Genomic DNA, 19,104 nt, shown 5'->3' on the forward strand with positions numbered 1-19,104 from the left:
GGTTTGGTGATGCTGAATTCTTTTAGCTTTTGCTTGTTTGTAAAGGTTTTAATTTCTCCATCAAATCTGAGTGAGATCCTTGCTGGGTAGAGTAATCTTGGTTGTAGGTTTTTCCCTTTCATCACTTTAAATATATCCTGCCACTCCTTTCTGGCTTGCAGAATTTCTGCTGAAAGATCAGCTGTTAACCTTATGGGGATTCCCTTGTATGTTATTTGTTGCTTTTCCTTTGCTGCTTTTAATATTTTTTCTTTGTATTTAATTTTTGATAGTTTGATAATGTGTCTTGGAGTGTTTCTCCTTGGATTTATCCTGTATGGAACTCTCTGCACTTCCTGGGCTTGAATGACAATTTCCTTTCCCATATTAGGAAGTTTTCATTTATAATCTCTTGAAATATTTTCTCAGTCTATTTCTTTTTCTCTTCTTCTTCTTCTGGTACCCCTATAATTCGAATATTGGCACATTTAACATTATCCCAGAGATCTCTGAGACTGTCCTCAATTATTTTCATTCTTTTTTCTTTATTCTGCTCTGCAGTCCTTATTTCCACTACTTTCTCTTTCAGGTCACTTATCTGTTCTTCTGCCTCAGTTATTCTGCTATTGATTCCTTCTAGAGAATTTTTAATTTCATTTTCTGTGTTTTTCAATATCATTTTTGTGCTCTTTTCTTTTTCTAGGTCTTTGTTAAATCTTTCTTGTATTTTCTCTATTCTATTTCCAAGATTTTGGATCATCTTTACGATCATTACTCTGAATTCTTTTTCAGATAGACTGCCTATTTCCTCTTCATTTATTTGGTCTGGTGGGATTTTTCCTTGCCTCCTCTTCTGCTGTGTGATTCTCTGTCTTCTCATTTTGCTTAACTTACTGTGTTTGGGATCTCCTTTCCACAGGCTGCAGGTTCATAGTTCCTGTTGTTTTTGGTATCTGCCCCCAGTGGCTAAGTTTGGTTCAGTGGGTTGTGGTAGGCTGCCTGGTGGAGGTGACTGGTTCCTTTGTTCTAGTGGATGAGGCTGGATCTTGTCTTTCTTGTGGGCAGGACTGTGTCTGGTGGTGTGTTTGGGGTGTCTGTGACCTTATTATGATTTTAGGCAGTCTCTCTGCTAATGGTTGTGTTCCTGTCTTGCTAATTGTTTGGCATAGGTTGTCCAGCACTGTAGCTTGCTGGTCCTTGAGTGGAGCTGGGTCTTAGAATTGAGATGGAGATCTCTGGGAGAGCTTTGCCATTTGATATTACATGGAGCCAGGCAGTCTGTGGTGGACTAATATCCAGAACTCAGCTCTCCCACCTCAGAAGCACAGGCCTGACACCCATATGGAACACCACGACCCTGTCAACCACACAGCTCAGAATAAAAAGGGAGAAAAAAAGAAATAAATAAAAAAAGATAAATAAATAAAATAAAATAGTTATTAAAATAAGAAATAAAAAAATATTAAAAAGTAAAAAGTAATAAAAGAAAGAAAGAAGAGAGCAACCAAAGCAAGAAACAAATCTACCAATGATAACAAGCCCTAAAGCTATACTAAAAAAACAAAACAAAACAAAAAAACAGACAGACAGAACCTTACAACAAATGGTAAAAGCAAAAGTAGATAGACAAACTCACACAAAGAATCATACATACACATAAAAAAGATGAAAAGGAATATATATATATATATATATAAAGGAAGAGAGCAACTAAATCAATAAATTAATCTACCAATTATAATAAACTCTATATACTAAACATAAAACCATATACAAATTAGATTCAGAAAGCAAACCCCACTAAACTAAGATAAACATAAAAGCAGAAACAAATTAGATGCAGAAAGCAAACTCCAAGTCTACAGTTGTTCCCAAAGTCTACCACCTCAATTTGTTTTCTTTTCATTTCCATTTTCATGGACTATCTTTTTCTATCCCCTCAATTTCAGTTTTTATGTGTCCCTAGGTCTGAAGTGGGACTCTTATAGACAGCATATATATGGGTCTTGTTTTTGTATCCATTCAGCCAGTTTACGTCTTTAGGTTGGAGCAGTTAATCCATTTACATTTAAGATAGATATCAATAGGTATTTTCCTATTACCATTTTCTTAATTGTGTTGGGTTTGTATTTGTAGTTCTTTTCCTTCTTTTGTGTTTCCTGCCTAGAGATGTTCCTTTATTATTTGTTGTAAAGGAGGTTTGGTGGTGCTGAATTCTCTTAGCTTTTTCTTGTGTGTAAAGATTTTAATTTCTCTGTCAATTCTCAATGATACCTTTGCTGGGTAGAGTAATCTTGGTTGTAGTTTTTTCTCCTTCATCACTTTAAATATGTCCTGCCACTCCCTTCTAGCTTGCAGAGTTTCTGCTGAAAGATCAGCTGTTAACCTTATGGAGATTCCCTTCTGTGTTATTTGTTGTTTTTCCCTTGCTGCTTTTAATATTTTTTGTTTGTATTTCATTTTTGATAATTTGATTAATATGTGTCTTGGCATGTTTCTCCTTGGATTTATCCTGTGTGGGACTCTCTGTGCTTCTAGAAGCTGATTAGGGGGCTCTGGCTCACTCAGGCTGTGGAGAGGGAGGGTTACGGAATGCGGGGCAAGCCTGTGGCAGCAGAGGCCAGCATGACGTTGCAACAGCCTGAGGCATGCTGTGTGCTCTCCTGGGGAAGTTGTCCCTGGATCACGGGACCCTGGCAGTGGCAGGCTCCACAATCTCTTGGGAGGGGAGTTGTGGATAGTGACTTGTGCTTGCTCACAGGCTTCTTGGTCACTGCAGCAGCAGCCTTAGCGTTTTATGCCTATCTCTGTTGTCTGTGCTGATAGCTGCGGCTCACACCATTCTCTGGAGCTTGTTTATGTGGTGCTCTGAATCCCCTCTACTCACGCACCCCGAAACAATGATCTCTTGCTTCTTAGGTAGTTCCAGACTTTTTCCCGGACTCCTTCCTGGCTAGCTGTGGCACACTATCCCACTTCAAGCTGTGTTCACACAGCCAACCCCAGTCCTCTCCCTGGGATCTGACCTCCGAAGCCTGAGTCTCAGCTTCCAGCCCCCACCCACCCTGGCGGGTGAGCAGACAAGTCTCTCGGGCTGGTGAGTGCTGGTCGGCATCAATCCTCTGTGGAGGAATCTCTCCACTTTGCCCTCTGCATCCCTGTTGCTTCACTCTCCTCTGTGTCTCTGAATCTTTCCCCGCACCAGTCCCCATCTCCGCCAGTGAAGGGTCTTCCTAGTGTCTGGAAACTTTTCCTCCTTCACGGCTCCTTCCCCGAGGTGCAGGTCCTGTCCCTATTCTTTTGTCTCTGATTTTTCTTTTATCTTTTGCCCTCCCCAGGTACATGGGGAGTTTCTTGCCTTTTAAACTAAGATAAACATAAAAGCAGAAACAAATTAGATGCAGAAAGCAAACTCCAAGTCTACAGTTGTTCCCAAAGTCTACCACCTCAATTTTGCAATAATTCATTGTCTATTCAGGTATTCCATAAATGCAGTGTATATCAAGTTGATTGTGGAGATTTAACCCACTGTTCCTGAGACTGCTGGGAGAAATTTCCCTTTCTCTTCTTTGTTCACACAGCTCCTGGGGTTCAGCTTTGGATTTGACCCCATCTCTGTGTGTAGGTCACATCAGGGCACCTATTCCCCCGCCCAGACAGAATGGGATTAAAATAGAAGCTGATTAGGGGGCTCTGGCTCACTCAGGCTGTGGAGAGGGAGGGTTACGGAATGCGGGGCAAGCCTGTGGCAGCAGAGGCCAGCATGACGTTGCAACAGCCTGAGGCATGCTGTGTGCTCTCCTGGGGAAGTTGTCCCTGGATCACGGGACCCTGGCAGTGGCAGGCTCCACAATCTCTTGGGAGGGGAGTTGTGGATAGTGACTTGTGCTTGCTCACAGGCTTCTTGGTCACTGCAGCAGCAGCCTTAGCGTTTTATGCCTATCTCTGTTGTCTGTGCTGATCGCTGCGGCTCACACCATTCTCTGGAGCTTGTTTATGTGGTGCTCTGAATCCCCTCTACTCACGCACCCCGAAACAATGATCTCTTGCTTCTTAGGTAGTTCCAGACTTTTTCCCGGACTCCTTCCTGGCTAGCTGTGGCACACTATCCCACTTCAAGCTGTGTTCACACAGCCAACCCCAGTCCTCTCCCTGGGATCTGACCTCCGAAGCCTGAGTCTCAGCTTCCAGCCCCCACCCACCCTGGCGGGTGAGCAGACAAGTCTCTCGGGCTGGTGAGTGCTGGTCGGCATCAATCCTCTGTGGAGGAATCTCTCCACTTTGCCCTCTGCACCCCTGTTGCTGTGCTGTCCTCCATGGCTCTGAAGCTTCCCCCCCGTCCAGTCCCCATCTCCGCCAGTGAAGGGTCTTCCTAGTGTCTGGAAACTTTTCCTCCTTCACGGCTCCTTCCCCGAGGTGCAGGTCCTGTCCCTATTCTTTTGTCTCTGATTTTTCTTTTATCTTTTGCCCTCCCCAGGTACATGGGGAGTTTCTTGCCTTTTGGGAAGTCTGAAGTCTTCTGCCAGTGTTCTGTAGGAGTTGTTCCACATGTAGATGTATTTCTGATGTACTTGTGGGGAGGAAGATGATCTCCACGTCTTACTCTTCCACCATCTTGAAGGTTTCCCCTCTACCCATATTTTAAAATTACATCTTTACCTGACCAAATTTCCTAACAGCAATAAATATATACAGCTTCTCTGAAATTCTATAGAATTTATGTTACCAGTTTTACACATATCAAATTCTACCTTGCATAATAGTTATATATTTATGTTTCCCTCAGATAGTAAGTTAATATTTCTTAAAATTAGTCTTCATATTTGGCTAAAACATTTTTTTCCAAGCATAGCATAGTATTATAGATACATTGATTCACAAAGGTAAATTTAGGCATAAATAAATAACTTATTTGTTAGAAAACAACATTGTAGTGAGGTTAAGAATAGTTAGAAGCAGGCAAATCTTACAATGTAGACATAGAGAAGGAAAAAAAATCACAAAAAAGTGATGGCCTTAAAACAGTGTTACAGTGTATGTAAGAAGATTAGGATGCTACATAATTCTATGGGATCATGTTTATTGAGTAATTTAAAATATTAAATAAGTATACTCATCTCCATAAATCATTGATTTTAATCTGAAACTAGTAATATATACAATTTATTGAGTTCATTCTTGGTGCTATCAGCTACGGTTTACATACTTTATATTATTTATTTCATTTAATTGTCACAACTCTGCAAGACAAATTTTTTTGTTTACATCTTATAGATGAAGAAACAGAGGGCTAGAACAATACTCTAAACCCACAGAACAGTTTCACAGATCTTTATCTTGTCCTTGGTAGAGCCACATAAGGACAATTGGCCTAGACCAGCATATAGATTTTATCCAGCATACCTCAAATCAATTATGTCTAGGGACCAATATTACAGCGGTCTCCCCCTTTTCTGTAGGGCACACATTCCAAGACCCCCACTGGATTCCTGAAATCGCAGATAGCACCAAACCTTATATATACTGTTTTTTCCTATGCATATATACCAAAGATAAATTTTAATCTATAAATTAGGCACAGTAAGAGATTAACAACAATAATAATAAGATAGAAGAACTATAATAATATACTGTAATAAAAGTTATATGGTTATGGTCTCTCTTTCATAATACCTTATTGTTTTGTATTTACCCTTCTACTTGTGATGATGTGATGTGATAAAATGCCAGTGAAGTGAGGTAAATGGCTAGGCATTGTGACTTAGCATTAGACTACTACGGACCTGATGATACATCAAAAGGAAAATCATCTGATCTAGGTGATCCTTGGTCATGGAGCCATGATGATGTTGATGGTTGGATGAGGAGCAGGCTTGTCAAGGGTTGGGGCTCCCAGGCAGGACAGAGCAGGAGAGCACGAGATTACATCATGCTACTCAGAAAACTGTGGAAAGTGAAACTTCAGAAAAGGGGGAACTGCTGTAGTTGCTAAAAGGCCACAAGACTAGACTTCAACTAAGTAGCAGACTGGAGCTTAATTCATTATTTCAAAAATTCACTCACTATAGTGGTATTTTAGGGTCACCTTCTCTATACCAAACACTCAGTTAACCTAACTATAGGAAAAGCTAGATGCATATATGAGCACAAACTACCTCTGTGCATTCATTACTTTTTACTTTAATCATGAATAATCTTATATATTCATCTGTGAAATTGGAAACCTGTTAACTCATGTCATATTATTATTGTGATAAATAGCTTCTAAAAACAATTTAAAACCACTTAAGAAAAATATAAAGTACTAGAGAAAAAAACTCATAAAATATTCCCTATAGTTATGGGTCCATACTAAAAGTAGACACATCTGTTTAAAAGGCAATTTTTTAATAATTACAGCTTTGGCTTTTAATTTAAAATAAGCCTGTTAACTTAAAATAAATCTGGCATTAAAACAGTTTTCATATCAGAATAAATGTGTTTTTCCCCCCAAAGTAAGCTTGATAAAATCTATTTAATTGTGTAATCTTAACCTCCCATTATTGGGTAACTGAAATTAGCAATGATAAGTGTTTAAATTAGCAAATTCCAATTACTATTAACATAAGCAATTCATTATTCAAATATGATCAATGTAGCTATTAAAGTACTGTAAACAGAATCATTACCAATGTGAATTATATTACTACACCATACACAGTCCATCAGATACACTTTTTTTGGTGAGTTTTATTTATTGTACTTTGTATATTTATATACCACATCTGCTACATATGTGTATGTAAATTTTCTATTTGTGAACATTCACCTCTATCACTTTTTTCTGGTTTGTAAACAAAAACTAGAAGAACATTAGAGATTTGTAAATAATACATGCCAGAAAAAACCTACCACTTATTTTACACTAAACCTGATTGGCTAAATATAGCTGATCATGGATTTCAAGTCTAATTTTAAGTTCTATGTCATTTTTGTGACTTTTTTCCCCCTTTTATAAAGATATATGGCTTCATCATTATGTTGTCACCCATGTGGCTGAAAATATCTTTAAGTGAAGTATGGACTCAATTATGGTTTAAATAAGACTTTTCAGATATTCTGAATCTTCCAGTTTCTTACAGGATGGTAGTGGTTGTGGTGTTTCTGTGTTTGTGTGTTTGTGTATAGAGGTGGGATTCAGGGAGGAAATAAATGTTAAGTGCTTCTTAGACCAACAGTCAGCACACTGATCAGACCAATAACTCCCTTAGTCCAACGTGGAAGACTCCACACTACCACATACATGGGTCTAAAGGGCTCTGGGATGAACCAGCCAACCAATTAATGTGAAAGAGCAGGCATTATTATTTCTACTTTACGAAAGAGAAAATTGATTAGTAAACTGTTTAAATATGACTTTCTCCAAAGACAGTTTGTCCCGATAATAATAGCAAAGTATTGAAGTTTGCAAGGTAGACTATTAACTATTAAAGTTAAGAAAAGATAACTTCATCTAAGTGCTGGATGGATATTATGGAAACAAACTACATTAAATAATTTTCCAATAAGTGATAGGGTGGGCAGGATGATCCTAGATCACAGTTGTTTTTGTGAAGTCTTGATGGTTAGAAAGGGAGAGAAACTGCTTAATTAATTTTGTCTAACATTTTTCAGCCCCTTTGTAAGTGCAGTCTGCCTTTTATTTGCATAAAATTATTTTTTTATACAATGATAAAGCAGAGTTCTATTCTGAGAAGGAATGTTTTATGTCAATGAAAACTCAAACTTGGCAAAACAACGAAATTTACTGTCATTATTTATAGAGTTGCTTTCCAGTATATTATTTTGTCTTTTAGGAAAACAATCCTTTAATCCTCCTGTCTCCTTCCACTGCCAAAACTGCCCAGAGGTTGGAACTTGGGCTCTAGTAAGAAGAGGAAAGTACAAGCCCGTCCCCTTGAAGCAAAAACGTTATACACTGGCCCCTGCAATAGAAACTGGCTGAAAGATGGAGAAAGATAACCCAAGAGCAAAGCCCTATAATGAACCTTGGACTGGACTAATTATCATTGATTTAAAGTTTGTTGTTTCAGTTATCTTTAGTTTGCCCTACTCTTTAAGTAAATTCTCTTAAATGGTCAATCTTATTATCAACAATCAAGTAGAAGAAAATATAGAAGGGTCCCACACCTTACAAGGTGCAAAGTAGCACCAAAGAAGTAAAAGTTGGCAAAAGCTTATAGTTTGCAAAACGAGACCCACAAGACAAATAGTGCAATGGTCTAGAGCCTACTAGACAGCAAGCTGAGGTAACAAGTAACACCCAGAATGCATTTGCAAAATATGTAATCATTCCTCATGGATTCCTTGAGGAATCATTAGAAGAGACTGTAAAATAGTGATTTCTTATAGCCATACACAGGACTTGTATCTTAATGATTTGTGCCTAATTTTAGAATCATTAGCCTGCAATAATTGTCAGTCCAAATTTGTGACCAGACACAACCAAGTAGTGCAAGATGCAGCTTCAAAGTTTCCTTGCCCTGAAACATAAATAGTTTCAGGCTTGCTACCAGCTGGAATATGAAGCAATCATTACTGAAATTTCATTCTACAACTTGAATTAATGCATGTCAAGGCTCCTGTCATTGATGTGCTAAGGCCGATATAGTGATCCTTTTACAGGTATAATGAGAGTGAAGAGGTCACATGTTTGGTCTACCAAGTTTGGAACCTAAGTTTGAGATCATCAAGATTTCACATAGGGCTTCCTGGTGGCGCAGTGGTTGCACGTCCGCCTGCCGATGCAGGGGAACCGGGTTCGCGCCCCGGTCTGGGAGGATCCCACGTGCCGCGGAGCGGCTGGGCCCGTGAGCCATGGCCGCTGGGCCTGCGCTTCTGGAGCCTGTGCTCCGCAACGGGAGAGGCCGCAGCAGATGGAGGCCCGCAACCACAAAAAAAAAAAAAAAAAAAAGATTTCACATAAAAGTAGTCACCGTATACATATTAGTCTTATATTTTCTAACAAGCTTTATGGCCCATTAGTATTCATAATATTTTCAAATTATTTTAAATTACCATACTCAGTAATCTGAATTACATTATGTTTGACTGTAGCAGCTGAGACTTACTATCCCCATTAAGTTTTCATTTATTTTTAATTAAAAATTTAGAACGAGAAAATAACTAAATAAAATCAAAATGGTAACATCTTGCATTGGAATCAGGTCTGCTAAATGAGGACTCATCATCTAGTCCTACTTAATGGGAACAAGGATTAAGCGGGAATCAAAGACTATCCAATTTCTATTTGCTCTCATCACAAATTGAGTGCTAGAAAATCTTTAAGACTAAATAGTAATTACAGGGTGAGGATTCTGGTACCAAGATTTTGGTGAATCTAAGTTTCTCTCATCACTTCAGCTCAGAGGGTGAATAAATGAGTCCATAGGAACTCAAAATAGCTTGAAAACTGGGTTAATTTTCTCTTATGCTTATAAATGCTGTGCACAGCAATTACAGCCTGTTACAAGGCTCACCAAAATTAGTGGGAGGACATGAACTTTAAAAGTGTGAGATTGCATTCTCTTCCTAGACAGAAGTTGAGAACTGCCAAACACAGACAATGAAAGCACAAAATAGCTTAGGTAAAATAAAGATAAATAAATAAAAAAGCAAATGAAAAAAGAAGAAAATGAGGTTCTTTATAGACATTATCTATGAATCATGAAAACTCTGCTCTAAGGTACATATTATCATCCCTGTTACATAAAAGGGAAATGAGGCTCACTGAGCTTAAGATATATGACTGACAAGGCTTACATATTAAATAACAAAATGGGGAGTTTAAACCGCCATCTTTCTATTTTAGGACCAATTTCATTTCCACTGCCCCATAGTGCCTCAAATCTGAGGGTGTGTATCTCTTCCAAATATTCCCCCAACCCAGACTTTGAACCATCACCTTGTTGTATCCTTTAGTTTTCTTGAGTTTTGTTCTGTTTTGTATTTTGAGATTCAATGGAAACAGAATTCAGTATTACATCCTTGTTGTGTTCAGATTAGATCACACATAAAAAATGGAACTCCAGGTAATGGGCACGTTTTTTTCATAAATTGAAATAATTAGTATTAAGAATGAGATGTAGTTAGAGGACTCAATCGGCTTATTAATTCAGTTAATATAACCCAAAGAGAAGAGAACAAGCTGGTTTTATTTTATGATGTACCTGGCATCCTGCATAAGAAAAGGATTCCTGTGAAGCCAGAGATGAAATTCTATATCTCAAAAGAGAGCAGATTTTCCTTTAAGAGAGGCAATTATATTACATTTCCTGCCCTATCTGTCCCCTTTGTTGTTCACCAGGACTGAAATAATAGCTTCATCTGCCCCAACGGTAGACATTATTAGATGCTCACTTGTGTCAACGAATGTTTGCCTCATTAACAGAAGGCTCCCCCATGCTGTGGTTAGCCATGGTTATGCATTAAGAAGAAAACTTCATTAAACCAGCACTTCAATGTTCTCTTTTTACCTTCACATTTTGAATTTATGAAATGAGCTTATTCAACTTCCTCGCCTTTGAATAATTTATTCAATTGATTTGTTCATTAAATGCCATCCAATCTATGTGTATATCGTTTCTTTGTAAATATACCCAAGTCTGTAGCAAGAATCACATGCCTAAAATTATATAATTGTGCATTTGTCATGGGTATGGGAGGTGGGGCTATCCATCATTGCTGGTAGTTTAAAAGAAAAGAGGTAGTCTTCTGAATAGTTTTAAGTTTCTCAAGGCATATTCATATCACAGCATCAATGTATGTCTTAAGAAATGTTTATCTAAGGTTTTTGTTCTCTTTTGTTTTCTAAGAATCATTATCTTATCCATAAAAGATAAAATGACATTGGAACTATTTTAGAAATAATTCAAGTATAGAATTTTCTGTGCTCTGAGTTAGGTATTTGACTTGGAGTCTGGTCCCTGGTCTTTCAAACTATGATTATTTGGCTGTTTTAGTATGGTTCTTTAAGCAATACACAGTACTCGTTCCAGGATGAGTTAGAACCACATGTCTCTTCAGTCTTGAATGGATTCTGATTTTATTTAATTTAAAAAGCCAGTAATTCTAGAAACAATTCCAAGGATTAATTCACTGAATAATATAAGCAATCAAGTTAGTCTTTTACTAAATCCTCCGGCTTAAATGATAGTATTTTACAAAGTTTTCCTTGTTTTGATTTTGAGCTATTGTAGAGTAGAAATTAGATAAACAAAAAAAAAAATTATACAGATGTGAGGGCTATTTCAGATAGTCAATAATAGAATGTTTATACAAAATAATTCAGTGTAAAGACCAAAGGTGATAATAACAAAGAACATAATGCCTTGCTATGTATTTATAATAAGCAAACTTGGAAAGTACTTTCATGCATGTTTGTCATAGAAAATATTCAAATTTTTTATTATTAGGATGCCAGTAAAAACAAACAGGATGGGGAGTCAGAAGAATTGTGCATCAGTTCTGACTGTCCTTCTTGTTCACTGTAGCATTCTTTGTCTATTAAGTGCCCACTCTAGACTTCAGTTTTTTATCTTCATAAAAAGGTTGTAATTCTGTCCCTCTCAGAGTTACATAATAGGATTAAATGAAATAAGTTATGTGATATTAGTGCAAAGTATAAAGCACTATGCAAATATTAGCTGCTTTTATTGCTAAAATTATTATATATTTTTGCTGTCATCTCCATGATGCATCTAAATTTCAAGCTTACTTTTGTTCAATTTTCTCCTTAACGTCTGCTTTTTTTTTTTTGGCCACGCCACATCTTAGTTCCCCAACCAGGGATCAAACTCACTCCCCCTGAAGGGGAAGCACAGAGTCTTAACCACTGGACTGCCAGTGAAGTCAACATCTGCTTCCCGTTTCTTTTTTAAAAAAACATCTTGTCATCTCCAGTTCTCTGTTTCCTCTTCACCTGTCACAGCCATCGTCCTATGGTTGGCATATTCAAAAGTATGTACTTCCTTTTACTGACTGATCTTTACTTTAGATTGGACTATCACTTTTTAGAAAGTATTTTTAAATTTCTCTGTTCATAACTGAAATATCTTTTATAATACCATAACTCTTCCCTCCAAAGCTAAGCTTCTCTTTACCCCTTCCCCAAAATGCCACCCCCAGGATGTAATAGATTTGTAGAACAGTTCATATTTCCGTTGGAATCATGATAATTTCCCCACCATAGAAGGCTGTGTCCCTGTAATATGTAAGTAAGTGGGTGGCATGTGTGTGGGTGTGTATGAATATGTGTATGCGTGTGTAAACAATTATAAGAACCTATTACTAAGTTGGAGAGAAAACAAAATGGTTTATTTAAAAGCTGAGGATAGAGAGCAGCAAGTTGATGGGAACAATGACAAGGGACCTTGTGATACACCTATCTTGCAGGAGACCAACAAACTAGTGGGAGCTTTCAGTGCTGCCGGATACCCTCTGAGCTGCTTCCCTTTGGGAAAAGATCAACTGAATCTGCCAAATGACTAAATTACTATTTGGAAAACAAAGGTCAAGTAGAAGGCTATTCAGTTTGTTTCCTCTTGTTTACTTTTATCTGTGAACTTCTGGGAAGTTTACATGGATTGAAGAACATTAAGTCAACATTACTCTCTGCATTGGCATGCTCACATTTCCTAATCGAGCCTGTCGAAGTACCAAAACAGTGCTTCCTAGATTGTTGTTCACATCCTGTCCTGTGCCTGCCTCAATCAGACTTGATCCTGTTTTTTCAATTAAAACTGGTAGAAGTAACACAATTAGAGAATATGGAAATGAGTGTTATGAGAACAGTCAACATTTTCCAGGAGAAAGTTCTTTAGCATTTCCACCATCTGATGAAAGAGAAGAAAGACTTTGAGCTATATGGAATACAGGAGAAAGTCAATGCTTAGAAAACATTTCCCATTCTTAGATGTCTATTTCTAGCCTGGACCACTCCCCTGAACTCCAGAACCATATTTCCAGCTGCTCACTCAAGACCTCCCCTTGGATTTCTAATGAGCATCTGTCTCAAAGTTAACATGTATACAAATTAACTCTTGATCTCTACTCTTCATCTACTCCTGCAGTTGCCTCAAAACTACTCCTTCCTTCAGTCCTTCTATCTAAGTATAAGCTAACTCCAATATTCTAGTTGCCTAGAAAAAGAAGTTTCTCTTTCACATTCCACATGCAATTTGTTAGGCCCTCTTGTTTTTATTTTCAAATTATATCCCAAATGCAACAACTTCTACCATCTCTAAATTTACCACCCTTCTAGTCCCTGGCATTGCTCATCTGATAAATGTCAGCATCCTCCTAACTGGATATGGTTACCCCTTAAAAATTATTTTCAATACAGTAGTAAGAGTAATCCAGCTAAAAAGGAAATAATGTCAAGTCACTCTTTCTGCTCAAAACCAAAGACTTCTCATTTTACTTGAAATAAGTCAAAGGCCTTACAGTTATCTGTATTCTCCTAAATAAACTGCCCCCTGCTGCCTCTTTGACTTCATATCCTACCCTATACCCCTTTCTTACCCCACTCCAGCTATGCTACCTTATGCACAAAAGTCATTTTTTGCCTCAGGCCCTTTGCACTTGCTGTTTCTACTACCTGGAATACTCTTCTTCCAGATATCCATATGGTTTATTCTCTCACCACTTTCTAGTCATTAATCAAGTATTTCTTTTTTAGTGTAGGCTTCACTGACCACGATATCAAATGAAAACTCTCCAAGGAAGCCCTTCCTTTCATAACACTTAACATTTGTCTAACTTTTGATATATTTGACTTATCTTGTCAGTCTATTGCTGATCCCCTATAACTAAGCTGTAAGCTTAATGACAACAAGAATGTTTTTGTTATGTTACCTGTTGTGTCCCATATTCTAGACTCTTACCTGACGAAAGAAGCTGCAAATTTTAACAGCGTGTCTACAGAAAATGCAGAAACAGTCTCCATGTGGTAGTTTCTTTATATGATCCTTAATATGCCAGAAAAAAACCCACAAAACTTTAAAATGAATAAAGGAATGGTGTTCAGGTAAAGAGTTAGAGTAATATAGGTCATGATATAGCTTTCTTGCTCATAAAGCTGTGAGAGCGAAAAAGACTAGAGAAGGAAGAATAAATGGATATCATGTCACTTGGAGTCAAAATGTATTCTCATTTTGATTTCCTCTATAAATATTTTAGACCCATAAACTCTCCAGTTTCTTTGAGCTACTTAGGATAGTATTTAGTTCCTTTACCCCAGGTGGCTATACACCATGTGATTTTATGTAGGATTCCAATTATCAAAAAAATAGGGCATATCAAGAATTTGTTACTACATTTATTTCACATAAAGAATTTAGTCCTAGTAAACACTGGAAGAAAAAATCCAAAACTGATTGTTTATAGCTTTATGACTATTACATTTCTCTAGCATTTTTACCTCATAATTTTGCATCCCTTCTCACAGACTTCATACTTTGAAAATGGAAATAATGACAACCCTTAATTCAAATTTGCTACCTGTGTCAATTTCTTAAAATAGGTTGACTATTTGCTTTGAAAAAATCTTTGGAATGGCCTTTGATGATTATATAAAGCCTGAAAATTTTAAGTATACAGACATCCCAAAAGTCAAAATATTTCTCTCTGGTGATTTCAGTTTACATCATGGAAGTCTCAGAATGAGGTTACATTAGAAAAATTATATCCTTAGATATTAAAGCTTTAGCTTTAATTTAATTTTTCTATACCTGTGGAAATCTAATTTATTTTCTATATGACCTTCATCACTCCCCTACAAAGCTAGGGCCTATCTGATGACAGAAACATTGATCTTGGGTAAAGTTCACTGTCTGAATATCTGTGGATACAATTTTTAAAATTTTGCTCAAAATTCAATTTATAGCCAAGTAGTAAACATTTAAACTGTTTATTATCTATCTTTTCTTTCTCTTTTTTCTTCTTTTTATAAAATCTTCCTCTATTTTCTACATTAATTTTACAATTTAAGGACTTATTATATTCCTAGGCTTTATTTATGTGGAGCCACATATTCAAGTATTTTCATTAAAGGCATTTATCTTTACCCTGCATCCATTCTTATGTCAGCAAAAAATATCATTTATAAGTAAGAGAACATATAGCGGTCAGAATAATGTTGTGAATAATGATGATTGGGAATGAAGATTGGCTGAGCCCTGAGAAAGTTTGGACTTAATGAGTTAAAGATGGGAAGCATTTAATACAGAGCCTTGTGAATAGAAAGTATTGTGTACGTGTCAGCTCTCATGATGCAGTGACGGCTAAATTCTGGCCATGTGGGATGGGGGTCAAGGTGCTTCACTTCATTCAATGAACATCTAGATACAATTGTAAAAAATTGTAAGTGCTTCCGCAGTGAAAGGGACGAGAAAATTACCCAAATGCTGAGAATATGCAAACTTAGCTCAAATGATCAAAGTATATTTTACCCGAGAGCTCCTATGATATTAAAATTAAAAACAGCAAAAGAAAACCAGCTTTCAGGCACTGTTGAATAAAGGGATTTGGTAAAATTGTCATGGTCCTTAATGATTTTGTTAATGTAGACATTGCTATTTGATGAATCTTAATTACTAACCACTGGTTATTCTGTGCTACTTTAAACTTTCATAATGAAGAGTCTGAGCACATAATCTGGTGCCTATGGTTAAGCCTAAAACTTCACTGTAAAGTAGTTCAGGCAACACAAAATGTACAAATATCACGAATGACTTTTCCGCGTTACAGAATCTGCTCTATTATTTGTGAGCTCTTTACAACAACTAACAGGTAATGCACAAGGTTGTACATCTGAATCGCAGTAATAGCCCCAGATCTTCCACTAAATATGTTCTCATCCCGAGATTGAGAAATATAGGGTAGAATATAATTCATCTAGTCAACAAATATTTATTTAGTGGCCATTATGTGTCAGACACTGTGCTAGCTGCTGAGGAAAGAAGATATTAGTATTTTGAATCTTGTGCAAACACAGATTTGCAAACAAAATTGTTTAATTCAATAAAATGACAGCTATAAGTCAGCAAGTTAAAAGGTCTATAAAAGCAATGCAGAGCTACTGAGGAAAGTATTTCAGCACGTATTGAGGATGATTTGTCAAACAAACAGAAAAATTAAAGGAAAGAAGATGAGAAGGGAGGAAATGGGGAAGAAAGGGAGGGAAGAATGCAAGGAGAGAAGGTTTAAATCCCTGGAGAGGACCTGATGTAAAAAATACATTGAAAGCAGGAAAAGGCTGGTTATACCTGGGAAAATTCCAGTGGGAAAGGATGAATGATGAGGAGTACCAGAAAGAAATGCTACGTAAGTAAGGAGGGACAGAAGGGCCTAAGTTATCTTCTAATATGTTTAGTGTTCATGTAAGTTATTTAAATATAAGATGTCTTTGAAAAATTTTGAGGAAGGAGATAAGATCAGACTTGCAAATTCTAAGAATTTCCATTATAGATATGGGAAATACATTAGACGGTAGTGAGATTCAAAGCTTAGAGAAACCACAGAGAAGACCATTACAAAGATCCAAATGATAGGTGACAAGGGGCAAACTAGTAAGGGCTAATATTTTTTGTACTTACTATTTACTATTTTGCATGTTTTAAAGTAACTAATTTATTCAATAAAACAAGCCTAAAAGATAGTCACTAATTCATCTATCACTTCTATTTTACAGTTGAGGAAACTGAGGTAAATAGGTTAAGTAACATGGTAGAGCTAAGCTATGAGCCTAGGCATTTTGGTTGCTAAATCTGTACTGTTAACCACTACACTTTGCTATCTTAAAGACAATACCATAATGATACAAGGCAGCAATAAAAAGGGTAAATTCCTATTCTGGTTACCAGCTTAAATTTCTGCTCCCATTTAGGAATAAACCCTACCATGATTTTGCCAATTCCAGTTGCAAATGTTGAGAAACTGGTTCCTGTAAGCCAAGTACATGAGGAGAGTGATATGCTGGAAAACAAGCCCATCTACCACTTCTGATTCTCCGGAGTCCACTTTCAGATTCACCCAGTCTTTGACGAGGCTGATGATGTTGGAATGCAGAAGAATGCTGGACTGGACAACTTTTTCAGCAGGTTCATTATCAGACCAAGTGAGAAACCCCCCAAAGGCCTGGGCTAATCCTTTCAGCCATAAAGTCTTTTCCAACAGGGCTTCAAAGTCCATGGATGGCCGATTCTGAAGCAGAATGGCAATTATTAATGGCTATGGGCTCAGAACCAGGTTTTGAATTTGTAGAAGCTACATTTTGTAGGCATCTTCAGTGACTTATAAAAGTCTAACAGTGACAAAGTCATGCATGTCCTCTGTTTCTGAGGAATATATCTTAGAACACCATAGTAGGTGGAGTCCTATTACCATTTATACTACCTCCTAGTCTTCCTGAACACTTAATACTATACGCATCCTGGTTCCCAGTCACTTTTGGTACTTAAGGTAGAATTTCATTCTCAAGTCCCATTTGATAACATTTTTTCTGGACAATAAATAGCCAGAGAATACAATAATCCTGATACATTATGCTTGCCAGCCAAACTAAGCAATTATCACTCTCCACACTTACAGCTCTATCAGCACCTTTTCTACCTCTTGGATACATTTTATTCAATTTCTGGTCTTTTCTTCTTTGCTTCATTTATATCTTGCTGAATCCCCACATCTGACAGGTATAAGTGATAGCTCCCATGGAAAGGAATAAAATAGAGTCCATTAAAACAATCTAGTCAGTATTTTTAAAATAATGATTGTAGAAATTCAGTTATTTAGGAAGAATAGAGTTTGCAGAGGCTTTTGTTATTTCTCTATAAATAAACACTCGTACAATAAATGTACAAAAAAGACAGAATGAAGGAATACAGTGTTACTTTTTCTAGTCTTTTCATTTTGGGAAATTGTGTGTGAAGAACAATAAGAAAAACAAGATTTTAGATCAAACCTATCACGTTTTAAAAGCTCAGATTTCTCCCATTTTGGTAATTTCTACAGCGCTTCCACCAAGAACTCCCACAGAGCTTACCCTTCTTAGCACAAGGTTACTAACATGATAAGCCATTTTCACCATGTTACTTTCCTGATCCCATCCAATTTAATGCCTTTAATTTAACCACTACCTCTTTTTCAAGAGTTCATGCTTCCTCCTTGCTAAGTACAAAATATCTATAGCTCTCCTTTGAAAAAGATCCCAGGAAGTGCTTATAAAGGTCTAACAGACTCGTCAGATATGGTACTCAAATATTAAATGCCTCGCTGACATTCAAAAATTCATCTTGGATTCCACAAAGGGAAAAAAAAAAACTCATGCCACTCAGAGTTCAGAAAAGCACATTATCTACTGAGTGAAATCTGTCTGGTTCCTAGAACTATTTTCAAATCTTGGTCAAAGAGTAAAGAATTAAAGAGTTCAGTTTACATAGTGGTAAAATGATATTAAATTTTACTGTTTTGAAAGAATTCTGAGGGAAGCAGTTTATCAGTCTCTGCATATAATCTCAATTAAATTTACAAATATGTTTAGTTATCAAAATCTGTTTGTCCTTGAAATATATTTATCCTGGATTATAAGATTATAGAACTAGGAAGAAATGAGAGAAAGTAACAGTGTTGTATCCAGTTATGACATAGAGAACTGCTATTCTAATTTTAAAATTACTCTGCCACACTCTATATCATGTATTTTCAGAAGAACAGACTCTGTATTAAATAACTCTTTGTTTACATGAGAATTACTCCCAAGGGAATGAGAACTCAAAGATGGAGCTGTGTCATATTCATTTCTGTTTTGCTGATGCCTGGCATATATTGTAGTTTATTTTAGGTACTCAAAAAGTATTTGTTAAAAGAACAAATGAAAATAATCCTGAACACAAAGGCTCCAAATACATAGGAATCTTTCTTCCCTTGAAATACATCTCTAGGGCTTCCCTGGTGGCGCAGTGGTTGCGCGTCAGCCTGCCGATGCAGGGGAACCGGGTTCGCTCACTGGTCTGGGAGGATCCCATATGCCGCGGAGCGGCTGGGCCCGTGAGCCATGGCCGCTGAGCCTGCGCGTCCGGAGCCTGTGCT

Source organism: Physeter macrocephalus, chromosome 16 (genome assembly GCF_002837175.3).
Source record: "Physeter macrocephalus isolate SW-GA chromosome 16, ASM283717v5, whole genome shotgun sequence".
Taxonomy (NCBI): domain Eukaryota; kingdom Metazoa; phylum Chordata; class Mammalia; order Artiodactyla; family Physeteridae; genus Physeter; species Physeter macrocephalus.